Here is an 8,107-nt window from a genome sequence, read left to right on the forward strand (position 1 = left end):
CCGGTGTCTGTAATATCAATAAATAGCGGGGTTTGGTCTTAGAACACCGTTAAAATTGGAGTTTGGACTCAAATCGTGAGGGCATTTTTCATACTAAGAATCTCAAAGTTGTACATCCCTGTCATTTGGTTACAATAAGTTATCAATGTTTCTATAAAATATATATTTGTTGCAATTCAACTCCCCAAAGTGTTTGGGTCCGCCTCCAGAAGTCTGGGTGGGTCAGTGATCACATGTCTCTCCTTGCTGGCAGAGGGCTGTTGACAGGAAACACTCAAAATTAACATACCCCATTCAACTGAAAGGGGCTATTGTCTCTCTCCTCCAGGCTGAAGGGGAAACCCCCTCCCTCTCACTCAGAAGAGCCATGTGATATCCTGCCTCCTGTTGTGAGTCTCTGTGGTGTTAAGAGTTCCCAGCCTCTTGGCCTCTGGGAACAGCAGGTGGCTAAGATTTTTTAATTAACCCACAGGCTTTGAAGTCCAGTTGACTCAGGTCCCTTTGTCAGCCAGTTCTCTTGTCAGAGTTTAGACCGCTAGCGCCACCTTGTGGAATTTGTCGGTACTGCATCCATTTTTGAGTTGTCTTGAATTTGACAGGAGATTTTTGCTATTATTTTGATAGGCATCCTTACATTAGAGTGGTTATGTGGAACCCCCCCACAAGAAGGTTGAATCTTTAGAGTGGTCTTGTGCCCATGATTTCAGCAACTTTTTGACATCAGTAAAACGGATTTTTGAACAAAGGTCTCCGGTATTAGCTATCTTGCAATGTTTGAACTTGACATTTGGAGCTTGCCCTCAAAGAAACAGAGGTGATTTAAAAGCACTTTTGCTCTGACAAGTGCTGCTATTTTTCCTTTGGCACCACCTTTCACCCCTGGCGCTTTTGGTATGCGCACAACTGCGCGGTTCTCCTGGACTCTGGGATGGAATGATGGGCGGCGGCAGCTCATCCCCACATCTACCCAGTCTATTGATTCAGCATGGGTCAAAACCCTTCACAAACCCCCCCGCCCGACTACGCTTTGATTCAAGTCGAGGGGAAGTCGGGTGCAAAGGAGGTTTTGAGCCCTTGCGCTGGTATGTCCACATTATCTTCTTCCAATTCTGTAGATGGCACAGTTCAGCATCTTTTCCTCCACCCCGTTGGATCGATCGGTCCTCCTCGCCGGTCCTGCTGGGAATATTGGGCGGTACCCCGGGCCCCTCGGGTCTCTGCTTCCGGTTCCCGGTCGTCCTCCTTGGTCAGTCTCCATGGTTTCCTCTCTCCTAGGATGAGAAAGCAAAAGCGGCAATACCTATTCATAGACATTTTTCCACCACTATTGATCTAGTGGGGCGGCATGTACATTTTATACTTTAATAGACATAGCATTCCAATTTTGAAAAACAAGATATAATTCAGAGACAGTGGCTTACAAGCGTCATAATATTTTAGAGACTATATGTGGGATATTTTAGGGTTGGAACTGAATTAATCTGGAGCAGTCCCCTCTGGTATTGCAGAGGACTCCTCCAGTTGCTGCAGCGTGTGCCTGGGATGGCAACACTTTAGCTGATTTATATGTACCCACTTGTCTTCCCCTTCCGCCAAACCGCCATTGGGGATGCGGATCTTGTAGGCCACAGGGGAGATTTTGTCTATAATTTCAAACGGTCCCTTCCATGTAGGCAAAAGTTTTCGCTGTTTGGCCTGGTTCCTTTGGAAATTGTATAGATAGACCCGGTCTCCCACATCATATTCCTTCCTGTGGTTTTCAAATCATAGTGCGTTTTCATACTCTCAGCTGATCTTTCTAGATTCCGCTGAGCATAGGCAAAAGCATGTTGGAGGTGTTTCCTTAAATTCTCCACATACTCATGAGTTGTGGAGGCATTTCTCAGTGTCTGCTCTTGGGTCATGTAGAGCAAATGCTGAGGAAGCACCATCTTGCGTCCGGTCATCAACTCAAATGGTGACATTTTAGTTGCAGATGAAGGGGTAGATCTGATGGCGATTAGGACCAGAGGTAGCCGGATATCCCAACTTGGCCCAGAATCTGCCACAAACATTTTTAAGATGCTCACAATGGTTCGGTTGTATCTCTCCACTGCTCCAGAAGAAGCTGGCCTGTAAGCAATATGTAGCTTCCTTTTGACCCCCAGTATCTCCCACATCTTTGTCATTACTTCACTGGTGAAGTGGCTACCTCTGTCTGACTCAATCCTTTGAGGTAGACCAAAACGGGAAAAGATGTGGTTAATCATCAGGGCAGCTGCTGTTTCTGCCTTGCAGTTTGGGGCCGGGAGACATTCCACCCACTTGTTAAACAAGCATGTAACGGTCAACATGTACTTGTTTCCTCTAGACGAGCGAATTACAGGGCCTACAAAGTCGATTTGCAAATCTGACCATGGCAGTGTCATCCCCCTCTTTTGGAGAGGCGCACGGTGTGTGAGGGATGATGGCTGAAATTGTGCACACACAAGACACCCCTTCAAGTATTGGTCGAGGTCTTGCCCCATGTGTGGCCAGTATGCAACCTCTCTTAAGATTTCCAGTATTGTGTGAAAACCCCTATGACCGGCGGTGGCCGCATCATGGGCGTGACTTAACATCAGGCTCCCGAATGAGGTAGGAACCACCCACTGATCATGGCCAGCTTGGGATTTCCTTACCAACAACCCGTCTTGGATTCGGAACATCTTTGGACATTTCATCAACACTCTAAGGTCATCCTTTCCAATGTAATCGGTATCCGTCAGGGGAAAGTTCTCAGGGTCCTCAATGTGTTGGTAAAACTTACCAATTATTGGATCCCCCTTCTGAGCTGTAATCAAATCAGCATCAGGGGTCTCCTTACTCCATTGTGCATTTGAAAGATCATTGTGAGCATTTTTCTGGGACCTACTGATAGCAGTGACCTGGATTTCCCCCAACAGGGACTCTATTTCGATTAGATCCCCTTGGATGGCCCCGGTTTTGGCCAGCTGATCAGCTAAGTCATTTCCAGTTTTGTCTGGTCCCTCTACTTTGGAATGACCCTTGATCTTTTTCCAGTAGATGGTCATCCCATTCAATGTGACCAGATCATCAATATTTTGGATTAACTTCCCATGTTTCAGGGGTTTGTTATTAGCACATAACATGCCTCTGGTTTTCCAGTTAACCAGGTGCTCCACGAACCCGTTCCGTACATAATCCGAATCTGTGATTATGACCAGTTCGTGGAGTTGATGTTGGACAGCAGTGAGTATGGCCTGATGCACAGCCATCAATTCTGCCACCTGACTACTTCGGGGACCAATTTTGTATCCAGCGGAGGGTTCTGGAAACTCCTTCACCCATGCATTCCTTACGCCGGCCACCAGTTCTTTATCCCCGTTGTTGTCAACATGGTAAGAGCATCCATCCACATAGACAGTGGGCATTCCCTCACACTTGTCTTCTTCAAAGACTTTGTGTGGGGAATTGAGGTATGCCTCCATGTTGTCCTTGATTTTTAGACTTTCGTCCTCGAGACAGTTTTCTCTGGCACAATCATGCAAGTCAGCCAGACCTTGCTCGAGGGGACTCTTCTTGTTTTGGCCATATCTGACCTCTACAGGAAAGCCTTGCATTGACAGAATCCAGGAAGTAATTCGGGAATTACTCACATTTCCGGCCTGGATTCTGTCACTTTGGAGATATTGCAGAGGCTGGTGTGGAGTCTCCACTATGATGTGTTCCCCCTGGATAAACGGGCGGTAATTCTTCAATGCCCACACCGTTACCAGGAGTGCCTTCTCACAATCGTTGAATTTTTCCTCCACAGAGGATAAAGTTTTGCTCGCATAGGAGATTACTTTATTGACCTTGTCATGCTTTTGGTACAATACTGCCGTCAAGCACGTATTAGAGAACCCTGTCTCCAGGAAGAACTCCTTGTTTCTGACAGGGTAAGCTAGGCAAGGCGCTTGTGAGAGGCTTCTTTTGAGTTGTCTTACTGCCTCGACTTGTTCTGGACCCCATTGCCACTTGACCCCCCCCCTTCAGGAGATGAATCAGGGGTCTGCTGATCTCTGCGTAGCCCTCAATGATCTTTCTGCTGTAATTAGTCAGTCCAAGGAGGCTCCTTAGTTCCCGCAGAGTGGTGGAGTCTTTCAGTTTCTGAAGTGCTTCCACTTTCTTTTCCTGGGGACAGAGACCCTGAGGAGTAATCTCATGCCCTAAGAAATTAACACGGGTTCTACACCACTGTGCTTTCTGAAAGGAACGTTTTGCTCCGGCTGCCCTCAACTGTGTCAGAACATAACGGATCTCAGCTATGTGTTCCTTCACAGATGAACTTTCGATGAGGACATCATCTACATAAGCCAGTTTACCCCTCGCACCCAGGTCGGGCATGGCCTTATGTAGGAAAATGTTGAATTCATTGCTGGAGTTGAGGTCTCCGAAGGGAGTCCGGGTCCATGTGCACTGCTGGCCCCCAAAGGTAAAAGCCAGTTTGTATTGGTCCTCCCTACTGACAGGCACGGTCCAGTATCCATTGGTCAGGTCTATTGCTGTGAATACCTGTGACCCTTGAATCTGGGCCAGCCCTTGGTCAATGTAGGGCAGAGGCCATCGGGAAGTATGGACCCATTTGTTGAGCTCCCTAAGGTCGGCGCAGAGTCTCCACTGGCCGTTTGGCTTCAATATTCCCAGCACCGGATTATTGAAGGTGCTGTGTACTGGACGTATTATTCCCCGGGACTCAAGGTTCTTAATTATTTCAGTAACGGACTCCATGGATGCGAGAGGCAAACGATATTGCTTCACAAACACTGGAGTCATTCCAGGTTCCTTGGGAATTGTTGTTGTGTGGATGTCGGTGCGACCACAGTCATATGAGTCTACCGCAAAGAGATCTTGAAATCCAAGAAAACTTGTTTCAACTTTTGCTTCTGTTCCAGAGTCACACAGGCATCAGCTAGGTTGACTCTCTCTTCCACCATCTGCCTGAAGCCTGGAAAGACTTCTGGTTTGGCTATCTCAGCGGCCTCCTCCAGCTGGGTGAAGAAGTCCCTGGTCAGAGTGCTGATTTGGACTGGAGGCTTCAGGTGGGAAAGGCAGCCCTCATGGACCTGGAAAATCACCTCATCCCTCCTGAAGTCACAAGTCACATCTTCCTTACCATAAGGGCAAGAAGTGTACACCAGGAAGTTCCCCCCATGCCGGGTGAAAATCCTGTCTGGTGTTGTATTGTCCTCACTGTCACTGTCAAAACAGTCCTTGGGGATCGGTCCTAACAGTTCATTTCCTAAATCAATGGAGAAATGTCGGTCATCAACCGCCATTCCAATAATGGTGCCTGCGGCTAGAGTAATACTCTTTAAGTCGCTGTTATCCACCTCTATTAGAATGGTGTCATGTTCTATGTTGACTAATGGTGTTGAGTTTACCCCTAACCCTTGCTGTTGGAGAGAAGCATTTAGATGAATATAAGCATCAGGGTTTTTCAATTTTTGTCCTCTTTTAACTTTCACTTCCAGGGAGAATTGTCGGGTCCTTTCTGGGATGGTGACTTCCTCTTTAATCTGAATTTCAACTGCATAAGGTAGCAATTGAGCTGACCTAAATGCTTTTTCTGAATCATCAAAGCCCATGGGATTATCCGCTAATCGGGACCAAGCTTTGAAGTTTATTAGGTCCAAACTAATGGCAAAGCGATTGAGAATGTCACTGCCTAAGTAAAAGGCGGCAGTGACGTCTCGCACGAACCAACAATTATAGACTATGCTCTTGTTGCCAATGGAGATTTTGAGCATACACCTGCTTGGCAGGAGATGTTTGGAATTAGGTGCTTCCAGGTCCATTTCCCATTTGTCTATCAGTTTGAATGTGGGAATGGCTGGATCTTTTGGGAGTTGGCGGAACATGGCTTCGCTGATGAAGCTCTTACCGTTGTTCACACACACTCGAGCGAGAACAGAGTCCTTCCCATCATTTAACTGAACAGGGATGAACAACTGCTATCCCATTTGCTGAATATCAGCCAGTCTCTGAGCTGATTTCACATCTTTCTCGACTATAGGAGTGGGAGTTTCTGATTGTGGATTAGTAAAGAATTTCAGGGTGTTTCCTTCCAGTGTGGAATACCACCTTAAACTGGAAGGAAGGTTGATTTTCAGAAATAGAGAGGACCCCCCATCACCAGTCTGTTGTCCTACTGCTATTACTGTCACGTCTGGAATTTGGTTGTTCTGGAAGTGAAATTCTACTTGGTCAGATTTTTGTTCAACCATTTGGCAGGTGCCGTTTAAACTAACATGGTTGACACTCTGTTTTAATTTTATTGGTCGGCTAGTCTGGGTCCAGAGGACATTGTTTACGCAATCTATTAGGGGTGACAACCTTCTCATGAGGTTATTCCCTAGTAAACAAGGGGTGCCCTCTGGAGTCACTACTATGACTGGGTGTTTCACCTTGTGTCGCCCAATTTTGACGTCCAAATCTGCAGTCCCCTCGACAGGAATTTCCTTCCCGTCAAAGTTCTGCAGTTGTCCAGGAAGAGAGGTGAGAGGAATACAGTAATTCTCCCCCCTTCCTGCATTTAGTTCATCAAAGGCCCTTTTGGACAGAAGGGTAGCTTGGGATCCAGTGTCCACCAGTGCCGAAATTGTACCCTGCCCCTGTACTTGTACCGGGGCATAATATCTTCCCTCCTTCTCCTCAAGGGGGCACAGATAATGCACATTTTTGGGCAACTGGTGGGCTAACTTTCTGGTTTTGGACATTGCTAGCGAAGAGATTTGGGCAGAATTCTGTGAAGAGCCTGGGGAATCTGAAAGAAAAAGTTGGCAACTGGAAATGGTTTCGGGTTCTGGGCCGCCCCCCCCCTTTTTGGAGGCAGTCATCAGGATGGGTTTGACCCATGGGATTTTGGTATTGTTGGTTCTGGGATGAGATGATGGGCGGCGGTAGCTCAGTCTCCACATCTCCCCAGTCTGTTGATTCGGTTTTAGGTTCCCCTGGTTCTGGTTCTGGGCCGCCCCTGCCTTTTGGGAGGCAGTCACCAGGATGGGTTTGAACCAGGGGTTTTTGGTTTTGTTGGTTCTGGGATAGGATGATGGGCGACGACCGCTCAATCCCCACATCTACCCAGTCTGGATAGGAATCTCTTGGGACCCATTTTTCCTTGGGAGGAGTTCCCCCATCTCTGAAGGAGAAGATCCTCTTCCCAGGATCTTCTGAGGATCCCTCTCCCTCAAATTGGAAGACCTGTACCTCCTCCACAAAGTGGGTCTGTTTGGGTCCTTTGTTTCTCCTACCCCCCCTCTGCTCCTTGGGAGGCAGGCTTTCAGGGGCAGGAGATTTTGTTTCCGGTTCCTGGTTTTCCAGGGGCTGTTTACAAGTTGGGAAGGAAGCTTCCTCCAAGGCTTTACACCCCCCTTCCCCTTGTGCCTCCTCCCTGGGAACCGGTGGGTTATCGGGGTGCTGCCCCTGTCATTGTTCTGGAGCACCAGGTCCAGAGTTTGGGGCATTCTGCGGTGGCATGCTCATCTGAGGGTTCTGTTGAGCCCTCAGTATGTGACCCAGATCTCGTGCCATATTTTGGACCTGGCGCTCAAGTTGTGAAACCCGCTCAGGCTGATACGAGGCTCTATTTTCTCCCCTGGGCTGATCCCGGGAAGGGTAGCTATCCCTTCTCTGGTAATACCCCGGATTGGGAAGATTTGGGTACCCCTCCACCCTTGGCCTCCCCTCTCCCGTATTAGGTTGTCTGGGCTCAGGGAATTGGGGAAAGAAGGATGGATGATTTTGGGGCTGGAAATTGGGTGGATACCTGGGGAAAAAGTTCTGCCCAGGATTTGGTGAATTTCTGCCCTCCTGGGGGACGTTAGGAGGGAAGTTCCCTGGGTCAGGTGCTTGGCTGGAACCCCCCCTTGGGCTGGAGGAGTCCACACATAACCCAGGATGGGTCGGTTTCCCTTGTAGCGGGGACTTACATAATCAGGGGAGCGAGGGACCCCATTTGTGGGACTACCTCCTCGACTCCCTGTCTGTGACTGGCCCGAGGGCCTTCTGGGCTGTGAATTATTTGGTGCAGGCAGGTTTTTAGGCCCCCCCATCTCCAAATCTAAAACGGGGGCAACCTTTACCT

This window comes from Ambystoma mexicanum, chromosome 2p, assembly GCF_040938575.1.
Source record: "Ambystoma mexicanum isolate Mex_15411 chromosome 2p, UKY_AmexF1_1, whole genome shotgun sequence".
In the NCBI taxonomy this organism is placed as follows: domain Eukaryota; kingdom Metazoa; phylum Chordata; class Amphibia; order Caudata; family Ambystomatidae; genus Ambystoma; species Ambystoma mexicanum.